The following is a 13,068-nucleotide window of genomic DNA, read 5'->3' on the forward strand; positions in this document are numbered from 1 at the left end:
AGTTTTGTTTTGTTTTGATTTGTTTAGTTTTGACTTGACTGTATGGAATGTTATCTGTTTCTAATTAAAATCAATAAGAATAAAAAAAAATAATTTACAGTATAGTCCATCTTGTTCAGTTACTAAAGTGTTTGCCTTTAAGTAACATCATTGCAGAAACTCCATTTTTTATGCTTTTACTGTGAATTCTCTAGACCACATAACATTATCAGTACTTAGATGCACATTGTTTGTGATATTTTACTTCTCATAGAGCCTTTACCTACAGTATATCACACTGCATGTGAACTGAATGAGATGATATGGGTCTCAAAACCCAGTGACAGCTTATCTTTATTAGCAAAACTGCATTATTGTGGCAAAAACAAAAAATAGCATACTCTGTGTCACAGGAGAAAGAGTTTACTCAGCATGTCATCTACAATTTGCACATGCCTTAGATCCTAAATGGTACATCTTCACTGGTGACTAGTCAAAAGATGGACTGTGAATTTGTATATTGGAGCAGTAATCTTCTCATAGTTGTAGGGAGTTTCTAAATTGGTATATCAAGCTCTTGAAGTCAGAAATAAATAACAAAAATGTCTCTTAATAATAAAAAACACTTTCTTTTAAATATTTTGCATTACACAATTTAAAGTATTAGAATGTCTCCAAAATGCTGTTTAGGAATATTACTCATTTATTTTGTCAACTCATATTCCTCACTGTTTATTCACAGGAGGTGAGAATATCAGGTTCACAGCAAGAATCATTCTAGAATTTGAAGACATTATAGGGCATACATGAGTCCACTCATGATGTGCTATGTCTTTTATGAGGAGGGAGGAAACCAGATTAACCAATAGGAACGCCACACAGTGAAAATGTGTACTTTTGGTTAGGCATACTGTATATGGAAACTTTTCCAAGTTTGCTATTATCACTGCATGCAACTGCATGCATCTTTTCTGCAGTAATCATTAACATCCTACATGTACAACAACATGACAAATATATCTAACGTGTTTGGAGACAATTGGTGAACGCTGATCATTCTTGTATAATGTTGTACTGCCTGTACCTCACCAAATCAGATTCGGAACAATTGATGTTGTCATGGCAATTCGATAAAGTTACCTGTGCATTTAAAGCACATATAAAATTCTTCTGCAACATGTTGCAAGTTGATCAGACATGTAAATAGGAATTTCACTGTGTTCACTACATGAGACAATTGTGTAACCACTACTATCATTAGTATTTTTGACCATGCAAGTAAAGTTTTGACTTCTTCTTGACCACACCATCTACTCAACGAGCATGCTTACTCATCAGAAATTAATTGTTTGTTGTTCTGATTCTGTCTTATTTTATTTACATCAGGGTCTTGTTCCCAACCATTTTTTATTGACTAACATATTGTGCAGTTTCAGCAGTCTTGTAAACACCGTATTAAACAGTGATGTTTGGCAAAATAACATCAAATCTTTGGACAATGCCTGTATGGGTCAGCCTACATTGTATCTTTGCCTATAGTCATGAACTTTGGTTAATGAACATAAGAATGAGATCTTAAATACACAAGGTTAAACTGATGTTTCTGTACAGTGTTGTCGGGGTCATCACTCTCAGACATATTTAGGAGTTCAGCAATCCAAAAAGAACTTGGCACACAGCAGAAATTATATTCTACTAGAGGTGGTTTGGTCATCTAAAGGCAGACAATGTCCCACGCACCAGGAATAGACTGCCAAGAAGTAAATACATGTAATGATAAAATGCAGGAGATACTTCTAGCTAGACTTCACAAGAAGGATACAGAAGGTTGCTAGTGAGAATAGTATTTGTTCTTGCCTGCTTTTGTTTTGATAATGAAGTCCACATCTGTAAATGTGGATGAGAAACTAGCAAGTATTAGTATATTAATTTTTCTTAAATATTTGAATAAAATGTAAGGGCTGGTATTCACCTTTTAAGCCTTGGCCACTCACTGCTTCTTTTAAATTTTCTTTAGAAAATTTACCCGAAATGGACCTTTTTTTGCTAGAATTTAAACATCCACCCATCCATCCACCAGCTACAGCCTATCTCACAAATCATAAGGCGCAATGGAGGAACAATCTCTAGACAAGGCCCCAGTCTATCAGTCCACCACAGGTAAACACACACTCACCAGGATCTAATTAAGCAACGGCAATTCACTTAACCTGCATATCTTTGGACTGTGGGAGGAAATTGGATCACCCAGAAGATACCCATGCAGACATGTGAAGAATATGCAAAATCCACACAGGGAAAAACTTACAATCCCCAGCATGCAGTATGCAGTAAAAATGCAAATGAAGAATACAATAAGAGAATGGTGCTGATATTTTGTATCAGTAATGCCCTCATGAAGCTTATTTCAAAACCCTATACTCAAATTGAAAACAACTGGCAGCTGTGATATTTTAGTATGCCGTTCCAGGAGTTTTGTTACAAAGTGGTAGGTGAAGTGCATTACTCACTGAGCAAAATAACAATACCACCTGAAACTTTTCAACCTACGCATTACAGCAAAAAGCTTAATGCATTTAGCCATCAGGATTGTATTTGAAAAATGTACATCTTCACAAAATCACAATGTATCTACCAAAAAAATCAGAAAACTCACAGACATAAATGCTTGAATAAACCTAGTCTGAGACACAGTAGTTTGCAGCAGTGCATCACACTGCAGACTGAAGGAGGGACTTAACAATGGCCCAGCAATCCAGCAAGAAAAAACAATCACAATTCTATTTAAAAAGATACCACAGATCTTAAGGGAAAAACAAATCCAGGAAAGTACCTGAATAAACCACTGTGGGTTCTATAAATTATTAGCAAATTTCTGACTTACAACTAATCCATAAGCAAAATAAGAAGCAAAATATTCGCTTTGTCTATCTATTTTTAAAACAAGAGCAGCAAGAATGGGAAGAGAAATATGGCTACTAACCAGAAAAAGCTGTAATCAGTGGCGTAAGTGTAGAGCTCCTCACACAGCTTTGTCAGTTGCAGCATCCTAAAAAGCAGCTCTGTCTGGTCTTGCCAGGACGAGACTATGAGCTGATGGGAACTTTTTGCTTAACTAATCAATATCTGCACTTAGCCTTTCTGTCGGCTCTTGGCTCCCTTCCCATACAGCCTTGATTTTAAAATCAAAGGTGATGTGACAGACATCTGAGTGCTTTTACAGTAGAAGTGCACTGTATTTGTGTATAACATAGATTGTTTATGTGTATTAGTGTGTAAATATAAGGAAACAAGCTTATTTTTGGAGTATTTTTTTAATAAACATCTTATTTCCTTACTACAGACTACACAGCTTATTAGAAAAAGGAATTCATGCCAAAAGTTTGCAGCAAAAGGAGGACAGTAACAAAATCTTCATTATTTAATATTTCTATCCATCTCCAGGAGAGGTGGCGCAGGCACTAATAATGTCCTGTTCCATTTCGTCCACAGTGCAGAGCAGACACCTAGTGAGGGCTGCTGACTCCGCCCTTTCTGGTCTCCTGTCTATAAATCACAGGGTCGCCTGAAAGAGGCATCACTCTGTGACCATAGCACACCACAGGACGGAGCTCCTATATTGTGATCCTCAGTGAACAAATGGGTCACTCAAGTCCCAACTGCCTCTCTACTTTTGTTCATTTCATTTCTGGTACAAGGGACATTCCGACATCCAGAACATTAGCAAATGCAAAAATGGGATGCAGATTTTGTAGAAAAACAACCAAAGAACATTTGATTCACATGTTAAACAACTTATTTGTATCTTTACTCAGTCATAAAATAAATACATTATTACTTTTCGTACCACACTTACAGTAGTGGTAACAGAGGCAACAAGATAGCACAGTGATTAGGACTTCAGCCTCACAGCTCTAGCAGCTACAATTCTAACTTGGTTACTGTTTGTACATGATTGCTTAGTGCCATGCATAGAGCTGGCATCCTCTTGAGGACTTAGGCCAGGTTTATACGTCACATGATGCGACACATACGCATGCGAATGCTACTGCTACAAAATAAAAATCTGGAGGATTCCACCGGCTGGCAGTGCGCGACATCATCACAGTGAGAAAACAACGTTTGGCTTCCCTGTGTTGTGAACAGCCCAAAACATCCATTAAATTCCCAGGACACCTTGCCACAATATCCCTGAAACAGAAGGATGTTTAATGATTACATCCATCGATCCTTCTAGCTGGATTGGGCGCGAGGCAGAAACAATCCCTGGACAGCGCATCATCTCAGCACAATGTGAATACAAGCACACACATACACTACTGTCACCAAATCCCCGAACCTGCTTGTCCTTGGAAGGAAACTGAAGCACATTGTGCAACCCACCAGGAAAACATGCAAACTCCAGGCAGGGAACACCAGGGACGTAACTCATTGTGAGGTAGCAGCACTACCACTCCACTACTGTGCCACCCCCACAAGTGTAATTATTAACAGTATTAATTATTTAAATGAAGTTAATGATTTATCTGTAATATCATACATTTAATGTGTTCTGTGTGGCAATCGCTGCCTGCCACAGAAGGAAGCCCCAGATGATATTTACGATGTTCTACATTAATGACAAAATACACTATAAGATAAAAGTGAAAATTTCCACTTTACAGTGATCCCTCGCTATATCGCGCTTCAACTTTCACGGCTTCACTCCATCGCGGATTTTAAATGTAAGCATATCTAAATATATATCACGGATTTTTCTCTGGTTCGCGGATTTCTGCGGACAATGTGTCTTTTAATGTATGGTACATACTTCCTCAGTTTGTTTGTCCAGTTGATTTCATACAAGGGACGCTATTGGCGGATGATTTAGAAGCTACCCAATCAGAGCATGTATTACATATTAAATAAAACTCCTCAATGATATATGATGTGCTTCTCGCGCGGTGCTTGATTGTTTGCTTTTTTCTGTCTCTCTCACTCTCTCTGCTTGACGGAGGGGGTGTGAGCAGAGAGGCTGTTTGCACAGAGGCTGTTTGCCTAGAGGATACGGATGCTCCTCTACAAAATGCTGCTTTATCGCGGTGCTTCTGCATACCTAAAAGCACAAAAACACGTATTGATTTTTTGATTGTTTGCTTTACTCTCGCTCTCTCTCTCTCTCTCTCTCTGACATTCTCTGCCACTGACGTTTACTGCTTTGAAGAGGAAGATATGTTTGCTTTCTTTTAATTGTGAGAAAGATATGTCATCTCTGTCTTGTCATGGAGCACAGTTTAAACTTTTGACTAATGGGTGTTATTTCATGTCTAGGGGGCTCTAATAATGTTAACAGTGTGGGAGAGTTTATAAGAGCTTAAAATATATAAAAATAACCATACAAACATATGGTTTCTACTTCGCGGATTTTCATCTATCGCGGGGGGTTCTGGAACGCAACCCCCGCGATCGATGAGGGATTACTGTAATCACAAAACAGACCTTATTTTTCTTCATTGTTCTCTGTGGCTCAAATATGCTTCTGTACATTCTGATGCTGTTGTGAAGATGCAAAAAAAAAAAACCAAAACATGGCAAAGAAGATGGTATGTGAGACCTTTAAAATGTGTCCAATCATTACGATGGGGAAAATGTGACGCTGGTATTGCCTCTGCGAGAAATAGATGAAGAGAAGCACCACAAATACATTTGTATGTCAGCATTTAAATCTGATGATTTGCTTCACAACATCGAACCATTCCTCAAACATCGAAGCACGGAAGATTGATCCTGTAGGATCTCCAAAGTGGCTGTCACGTGTTGATAGTAAACAAAGACTCTGATATCACGTTCCAACTTGAACACACTGCGCCCCCTGATTTTTTGCTGGTACTGCAACTTGCACTTGCGTCACGTTAATTTCTGAGGACATGCTCAGTGAATGCGTCAAATGCACACTGGGAACGCATGGCAGTCATGATGCGTGTGTGTACGTGTTCTGATCATGAAGTATAAACCAGCTCTCACTACCTCCCTACACCCAAAGTTGCTTGGACTGGCTCCAATTTTGCTAACTTGGATTAAGAGGGTCAGAACATTGTAATGCAAATTGTGATCCCATCAAAGGCAAAATTTTGATGTATGCCAATCAGTGCTGTATCACCTCTGCCTCTGCCTCCAAAAAGAACGGTGTGACCTGGCCATCCAAAGAACAGTCTGGAATGAATGATCAAGGTTATAATAAAAAATAAAACATTTGCATTTACTTAATTAGTGGACACTTTTACTCAAACAAACTATATATTTCAAATGCAAGGGTAATAAAACATGCATTCATCAAAGGTACAGAATCAGTTGTTTATGTTTTCAGAAAAAATAAGAAAAAATAAGACGGCTTAAATTTACAAATGAAGTGACTAGTATTTATACTAGTACTAATACAGCTGCACAGTAGTTGTGGTGTTGACTTACAACTCCAAGAGACTTTATTTGATGTGTGGACTTTGTTATTTTGTAACATTTATAGGTCTTTCCTATACTGGTGTGGGTGTTTTTCCAGGTACTCCACTTTACTTGAATAATCTATATTGGGCTTGTAGGAGCAGTTGTCGGTGTATGCATGAGTGTGCTCTACACAATACTGCCAGGACTGACTAAAGCCCAGGTAATAATAATAAATGGAAGTATAATGACTAATATTCAGTATTACAAGCAGGTTACATATATGTTAAAGTACACACAAAATGGATCTTTAGTCCATTATGAATACCTGAGATGGATTCAAATCATAAGAACAATCTCGTTTTACCACTGCAGTGCAAGGCTGAGAAGTGATGTTCAAGAGATTTGTCTTGTCTTAGCAATGCCTTTACTAAGATACCAAGTACAACCACATGAAACGAAAAAGAAAGCACAGAATGTACAAAAGTGGGAAGACACCATCAACAGAAAATTAAATGTAAGAATGTTGTATTTTCATCACAAAACAGAAGTCGGCTCATTCATTTATTTATTTTTTCCAAACCTACTTATTATAATTATAACAAAATTCTGTAACTTAGTTTTCTAGTGTTATAGTTCATTTTATTATGTTCTGTTATTCATCTTTATCCATTTCATAAATTAATAATCTCTTTTAAAAGCAAAATAACATGTCTTGGGAAGAATACTTATGCACTTTTATTCCCTTTGTTCCAGGAACTCAAATGGCATTTTTTAGTTAATTTTATTCTGTGATTTGATGATTAAGATGTAGAGAATGCTGAGTCACAGACTCAACTATAAGGTTACAGAAGAGTCAGCATGCAGTCATAGAGGATGAAGAAGCATTTCAAAAAAACAAACAGAGTGAATCTGACCATCCCAGCGTGGTACGTCTGTGAGGCAGCTGCAGGGGTTATGAGGGTGAAATAAGATATGTAGAAAACACTAATACACGACAAAAGTCTTGTCTCTTGTAATTGATCCAGGGTGCAGATTTGTATGTTATTTTATACAAAACTAAGTAACAGGTTCCAGGCTGTATAAAATTAATCCATACTGTATGCCTTCGGTCTTCCTTCATATGTATGAACTGTTTACTGCAAAACACCACACAACAAAGTAATGCCTGTGCACCTATTTAGATGGAGAGTCACCATTATGTTGTGTTTCTAGTAGGTGAAACAGCCATTTTGCAGGGAACAAACACCTAGCTTAATCTGCATGAAGAAAATTGTTCTAAAGTTTAGGAGTACATTGATAATGCAGTGAAGATAAAATACAGCCTTTCATAAGTTAAATCTATACTCATGATGCCAATTTAGGTAAAACATTGTTGGATCTTTGTTTCTCCTTCCAGCCGAGACAGCAAAAATATGAAGAGTACAAAATATTAAAAATACAACTGGTGAGAGTTGTGGAGGATTGCCGGCTTTCCATGCCGGTCCGCACCAGGCCGCCAGGAGGAGCTCTCCCGACAGCGGGATCATGCCCGAGGTCCAGCAGGGCATTATGGACCTTGTAGTATTTTTACACAACCCTGCTGGATACCATGGGGCCACCAGGAGTCGCTGTGGGGAGCTTATGGGCTCTTTTATGCCCTATGACCCGGAGTACGTCATGGTCACGTGACAGGAGCGAACAACGTGCTCCGGGTTAAAGAAAAGGACTGATTGCCCTGACCCGGAAGGAGTAAGGAACTATGGACTGTCGGGACAGGAATACCTCCGGGTCAGGGGCTATAAAAGGACGGTGCCTCAGTCCAGACACTGAGCTGAGCTGGGAGGAAGGGTGGCTAAGTGTCTGGGCGAGGAGGAGAGTTTATTGATAGAGTGTTTGTTGGTTTATTGTATGAGTAGTGTGGAGGGTGCTTGGTGCACGGAAGAACAAAATAAAAATGTTGTGGACTTTTACCTGGTGTCTGGAGTTGTACCTGAGGGTTCAAGGGTGCACTACTGCCCCTACTGTCACAGAGTCTAAATTAACACTTTCCCTTTCTCTGTTGTAGCTTGAAACTTGGCTGAAGGTTTAATTTCACAAATCCCCCAGACACACTTGTTGAATCAAGCAAAATAATACCATTTATTTATAACATAAGGATAACATATGGTATATATTGTGACCACAAACCACAGACACAGTAATATAGCACAAACTATAAAAATAAAATAAAGGGTTTTAATTCTATTAAAGTACATTCCAGAATCGCCTCTCCAATAATAAGCCACAATAATACAATATGATACAATAAACCAACAATTCTTCCACCTCCACCACCGCTAAGTTTTGCTCGCTGCCTCCCAAAGCTGACTCATCCATGTGAGGCAGCAGGCTTCCTTTTATGTCCATTATGTCCACTTTATGCCCTTTATGTTCCATTCTGTATCCTCTAGGAAGCACTTCTGCACAATAGACAAAGTAGTGTGGTCCTCCTCAACAGCACCCTCCACCAATCCCAAGAGACCCCTACAGAGCTGCACTCCAGACTCCATTTCCCTAGCACCCCTGTAGGTATCCCAACTGGCTTCTCATACAATCACCTAGGTATCCCAACTGGCTTCTCATACAATCACTCCCAAGTTCTGGCTTCCGCTGGTCCATCCATTATTTTATACCAGCTGGGCACAGAGTTATTGTTACGCCCAGCCAGCCAATCAATCCATTATTCCTCTCAGCCCTCCTGTCCAGGTAATAACCCATGCTCCTTCCTGGCTGGGATGCCGGTTTTCCTCCTACATAGTATATAGATACACACAGCTTCCGTCTCTTCTAGAAAAGGGCATATAACTTATGAACTCTGATTTTTTCTTTGGCTGGGTATGAAGCTTCTATTGTCTGCAAGTGGTGTTGATTTGCTCACAGCAACTAGCCACTGCTCTGGCTACCAACAACCCCCTACACAGAGCTCTCTTTCTTTCTCTCTCTCTCTCTCTCTCCCTCTTTCTGTATGTGTGGCTGTGTATGTGTAAAATGCTGCTCTTACCTTTCTGACTGAGTTTAGAAAGAAACTTATAACACAGTGCCAGAACCTGTCCTTCACAAGGTTATTATAATTATCTTTAGTTGCAGTTACAGCAATACCAAAATACATTAGCTGGCTTTGCCCGATATATTAAATTACAATTAATAGTTCTCATAATCAAAGTAATCAAAGGTTGAGGTGAGTTATGCTTGTTACCTTCCTGGGTAGCTTTCTCTAGACATGTGTAGGAGTCTTAAGTATGCTTTCTTTTATTTCAATAGCTCACCTACTTCCTCACCTTAATCATACCTTCTGGTTGCAGTTGATACTTCAGTTTCTGTTCAAGGTTTTCCCACAGTGTCCTCGGTTACTAGCAAAATTACATCTTCTGAGTAACTGGTGATCTGTCAGTTGCTGTTTAAGTGAACAAGTGGTTTACATAAACTCTCTCTCCCTCTTTTGCTTGTGTGCTTGCTGTCCTCAGTAAGGCTGGACTAATGGCATCCTCATCCAAACTCCAGTACAGACAAGTATTCCAACCTTCCAGTCCAACACATTTGCCCCTTTGGACCTTACCAGCTATGGGTTCTGGCTAAGGGCAGCTAATGCTGGTTAGGTTGAGCTGTAGCTTGATGAGAAAGAGAATTCAGTTAGGAATGGTTTATGTTTTTAAAGGAACAGGGGTCTTCTCAATGTCTTCTTGGGTGCACATACAGTAAGTCCATCCTTTTGTTTGACCAATGGTGCAAAGTTCTGCCTTTCAATGTTGCTCATCCTTGAGCTATGGGCCTTTGTTCAGCACTTGGGCACCCAGCTTGTGCCTTTGACAGACATGCTGCCATGTTACAAGGTCTGGTATCAACTATCTTACCAGATAAGGTGCAGAGTGTATGGCAGCAATTTGAATTTGCTAAGTCAGGACTTGGGTTCCAGCCTAGCAAAATAATGGATAATGTCAGTCTGTCCTACACCAGTACAGCAAACAGGTACTGCATATATCCAAACCATACACAAGGATATTCAAAAAGAATGTCACTGTTTTAAATTAGTTTAATTTGCACAGAGTGATATAAAACCGTTAAAGTTTAACCTATGGCGTTAGAAACCTTGTGATAAAACAAATTTGAGTTCTGTGGCAGTGCATTAGTGTTTCTTTAAAAACACTGCGCTCAGTGCGTGGATGAGCAGCTTCAGGATGTTGATGAAGGAACTGGTGGAGCCCACATTCACAGGCAGATGTGCATGGTTCAGCCAATTTCCTCATTAACACTTTGGGATCTGTAATTAAGAAACCAGCACCCTCTGGAATAAAATAATTTCTTTGATGAATTACGAAGAATGTATACTTCAAATTACAGAGACATCTCACAAGGGGTTACAATGATGTGAAAGCCTTATGTATAGACATTGATTTGAAGCATTCAGGTTGTATGTTTTCTTCTATTTTCATTTCTAGTGTTTGATATGCCTGGCTTCTCTGAAAATAAACATAAATAATGATTAAATTAAAGTTTGAGTATTATCTCACTGAACTTTGCCTTGTTTACTGATACCGTCTGCCCCAAGTTATGAATGTGATTCATTTTTTGTTCAGCTCCTTCAAAGGTAGTGATCAGAACAGCAAATGATAAAGGAAGCCTAGCAGAAGAATCTCCTAGCCTCTGTTTGAGTAATTTTGCAGCCCATTCAGGGCTAATGATGAGGGAGCTGAAGGATATAGGCATCCTTCTGGCCCCTGCTAAGGTGCTGAACCTGGGGAAGCCAGTCCTGACCAATGTCCAATGTGTTTGATTTGAACATCCCATTCAAATGTAATGATTCTGGAATCGTAGCTCTACACCCATGCATCCCAAAAAGGAGTGAACCTCTCAAAGTGGCTCTTGGTGTTTGCTAAGGTAGTTTGAGAATGTAGCCCTTTCAGGGGTAGTGATTCAGATCCTGAAGGATATAGGCATCCCAACAGGAGTGTGGCTCATGAGCAAAATGAGTTCTGTTCCTGAAAGAGGGGCATTGACGCTGAGGTAGCCTAGCCAGCCTTGGTCATTGCTGAAATGCGGAAGTTCTATGATGAGACTGTGTGATGACTGAATTTCAAATATTAAGTATTGCATGGTGAACATGTAAATCAATGCTAATATCCCAGGTAATTCCACTTAAAGTACATTTTTGTAAAGATGCTGCCATAGTGTCATATCTAGTAATAAACAATTAAGGTAGCTGTATTCCAAAAATTAAGCAATTACTAAATCTATATACAGCACAATTACTGGATTTGGATATCATCAAATTGTAATTCTGCAAGTCAGTTTTGCTTGTGTATTAAACATTTCTATACCATTTTGTGAAAAATATGTGGACAAAACAAAAGTGTAAATATAAATCTGACTATTGTGGAGGCATTGTTAATCCAATCATGACTTCTTAAGCAATTTCTGCAGAGCCAGATCTGTGCACATACTATAGACAGAGTTACAAAACTTGGACCAGTTTTGACTTATTCTTAAATCTGTCCATTGTCCATGTAACACAGCTCTTTCATTGTCACTTATTTATGATGATATACTGTACACTCACTAATCTGTAATTTACTAAGATGTGTTTAATTGATCTGATTCTACCCAGTTAACAGATTCAAAATAGATTTCTGCTTTTCCTTCCTGTATTGAACAAAAAAGCTTAAATTACTATATTGAATTTAAACAATCTCAAATTATTTTATTCTTCACTGACAACAGTGGTTACACATATTTATAAATTTATTATATAACTGAAAATATGTGCAAGGAGTTGCACTATACTCATAATTGTACATTAAAGAACAGAAATGAGTATAAGCCCTCATTCATTGACCATTTTTGGACCAAATTTATACAGTAAATTATACCATCATGATAAAGAGTAAACCAATAGGTGTCTTCACCAAAAATGATCAAAAGGACATGAAGTTGTGCATACCACATCAACTGACCACAGAGAGGCACACCCTAAAGGAATAAGAGAAATAAAATTCCTTTTCAAAATACTTTGAAAGATAGGGGCTGGTAATTTAGGCATACAGGGCATTGTTTGATGATATTTTGAGGTTGCTGTTCACAAATGATAATATTTTTGATAACTGATTCTTGACCAAGTGGTACTAGACCTTTAAGAGAAAACCGCAAAAGGTTAAAAATTACGAATTTCAAGCATAAACATGTGAGGTATTGTTCTAGACCATTTCAAGATGGAATAAGCATACAGTTTTGTGACCGTTTAGAAATGGTTCAGCTGTATGAAGAATTTACAGAAACAGAACTTTACTTAAACAAGAACTTTTCTTTTTGCTCTTTATTTACGTATATGTGAACTGATTTACTTTAAATTTTTATTAAAGTTTTTAAAACGAAAATATTTTGTCTGTGGAATCATTTCAAGGTATCAAGCTTTGGTCAGAAATCCATGAAACATGCTGAAGCTGCAGATCATTGGTAATCTTGGGTAAATGCAGCTACAAATTTTCATCAGAAAACGTGCCATCTGAAGGCATTGAACTGCAAACTACCATCTGAGGACACTTGTGCTCAAGAACTCATCAATGAAAGAAAAAGAACCAAGCTACTGTGAGGAACTGTGCTCTTATCTTCTATCTCTGCATGATCACAAATGAAAGCAAGATCGCCGTATCTGAACTT

The 13,068-nt window shown here is 38.5% G+C and overlaps 1 protein-coding gene across 4 annotated transcripts in view; it reads right to left on the bottom strand.

Moving 5' to 3' along the window:
* LOC120525496 (nuclear receptor coactivator 7-like) overlaps positions 1-13,068 on the bottom strand; it is a 179,874-nt gene that overhangs the window by 135,693 nt on the left and 31,113 nt on the right. For 2 of the 4 annotated variants that reach the window (XM_039747844.1, XM_039747840.1), the window contains exon 1: positions 2,963-2,984. The exons of the other annotated variants lie outside the window; for them this stretch is intronic. The gene's annotated coding sequence lies outside the window, so the exon portion shown is untranslated. Of the gene's footprint in view, positions 1-2,962; positions 2,985-13,068 lie in introns of those variants that run through there. 4 annotated transcript variants of the gene reach the window in all.

Source organism: Polypterus senegalus, chromosome 3, assembly GCF_016835505.1.
Source record: "Polypterus senegalus isolate Bchr_013 chromosome 3, ASM1683550v1, whole genome shotgun sequence".
Taxonomy (NCBI): Eukaryota; Metazoa; Chordata; class Cladistia; order Polypteriformes; family Polypteridae; genus Polypterus; species Polypterus senegalus.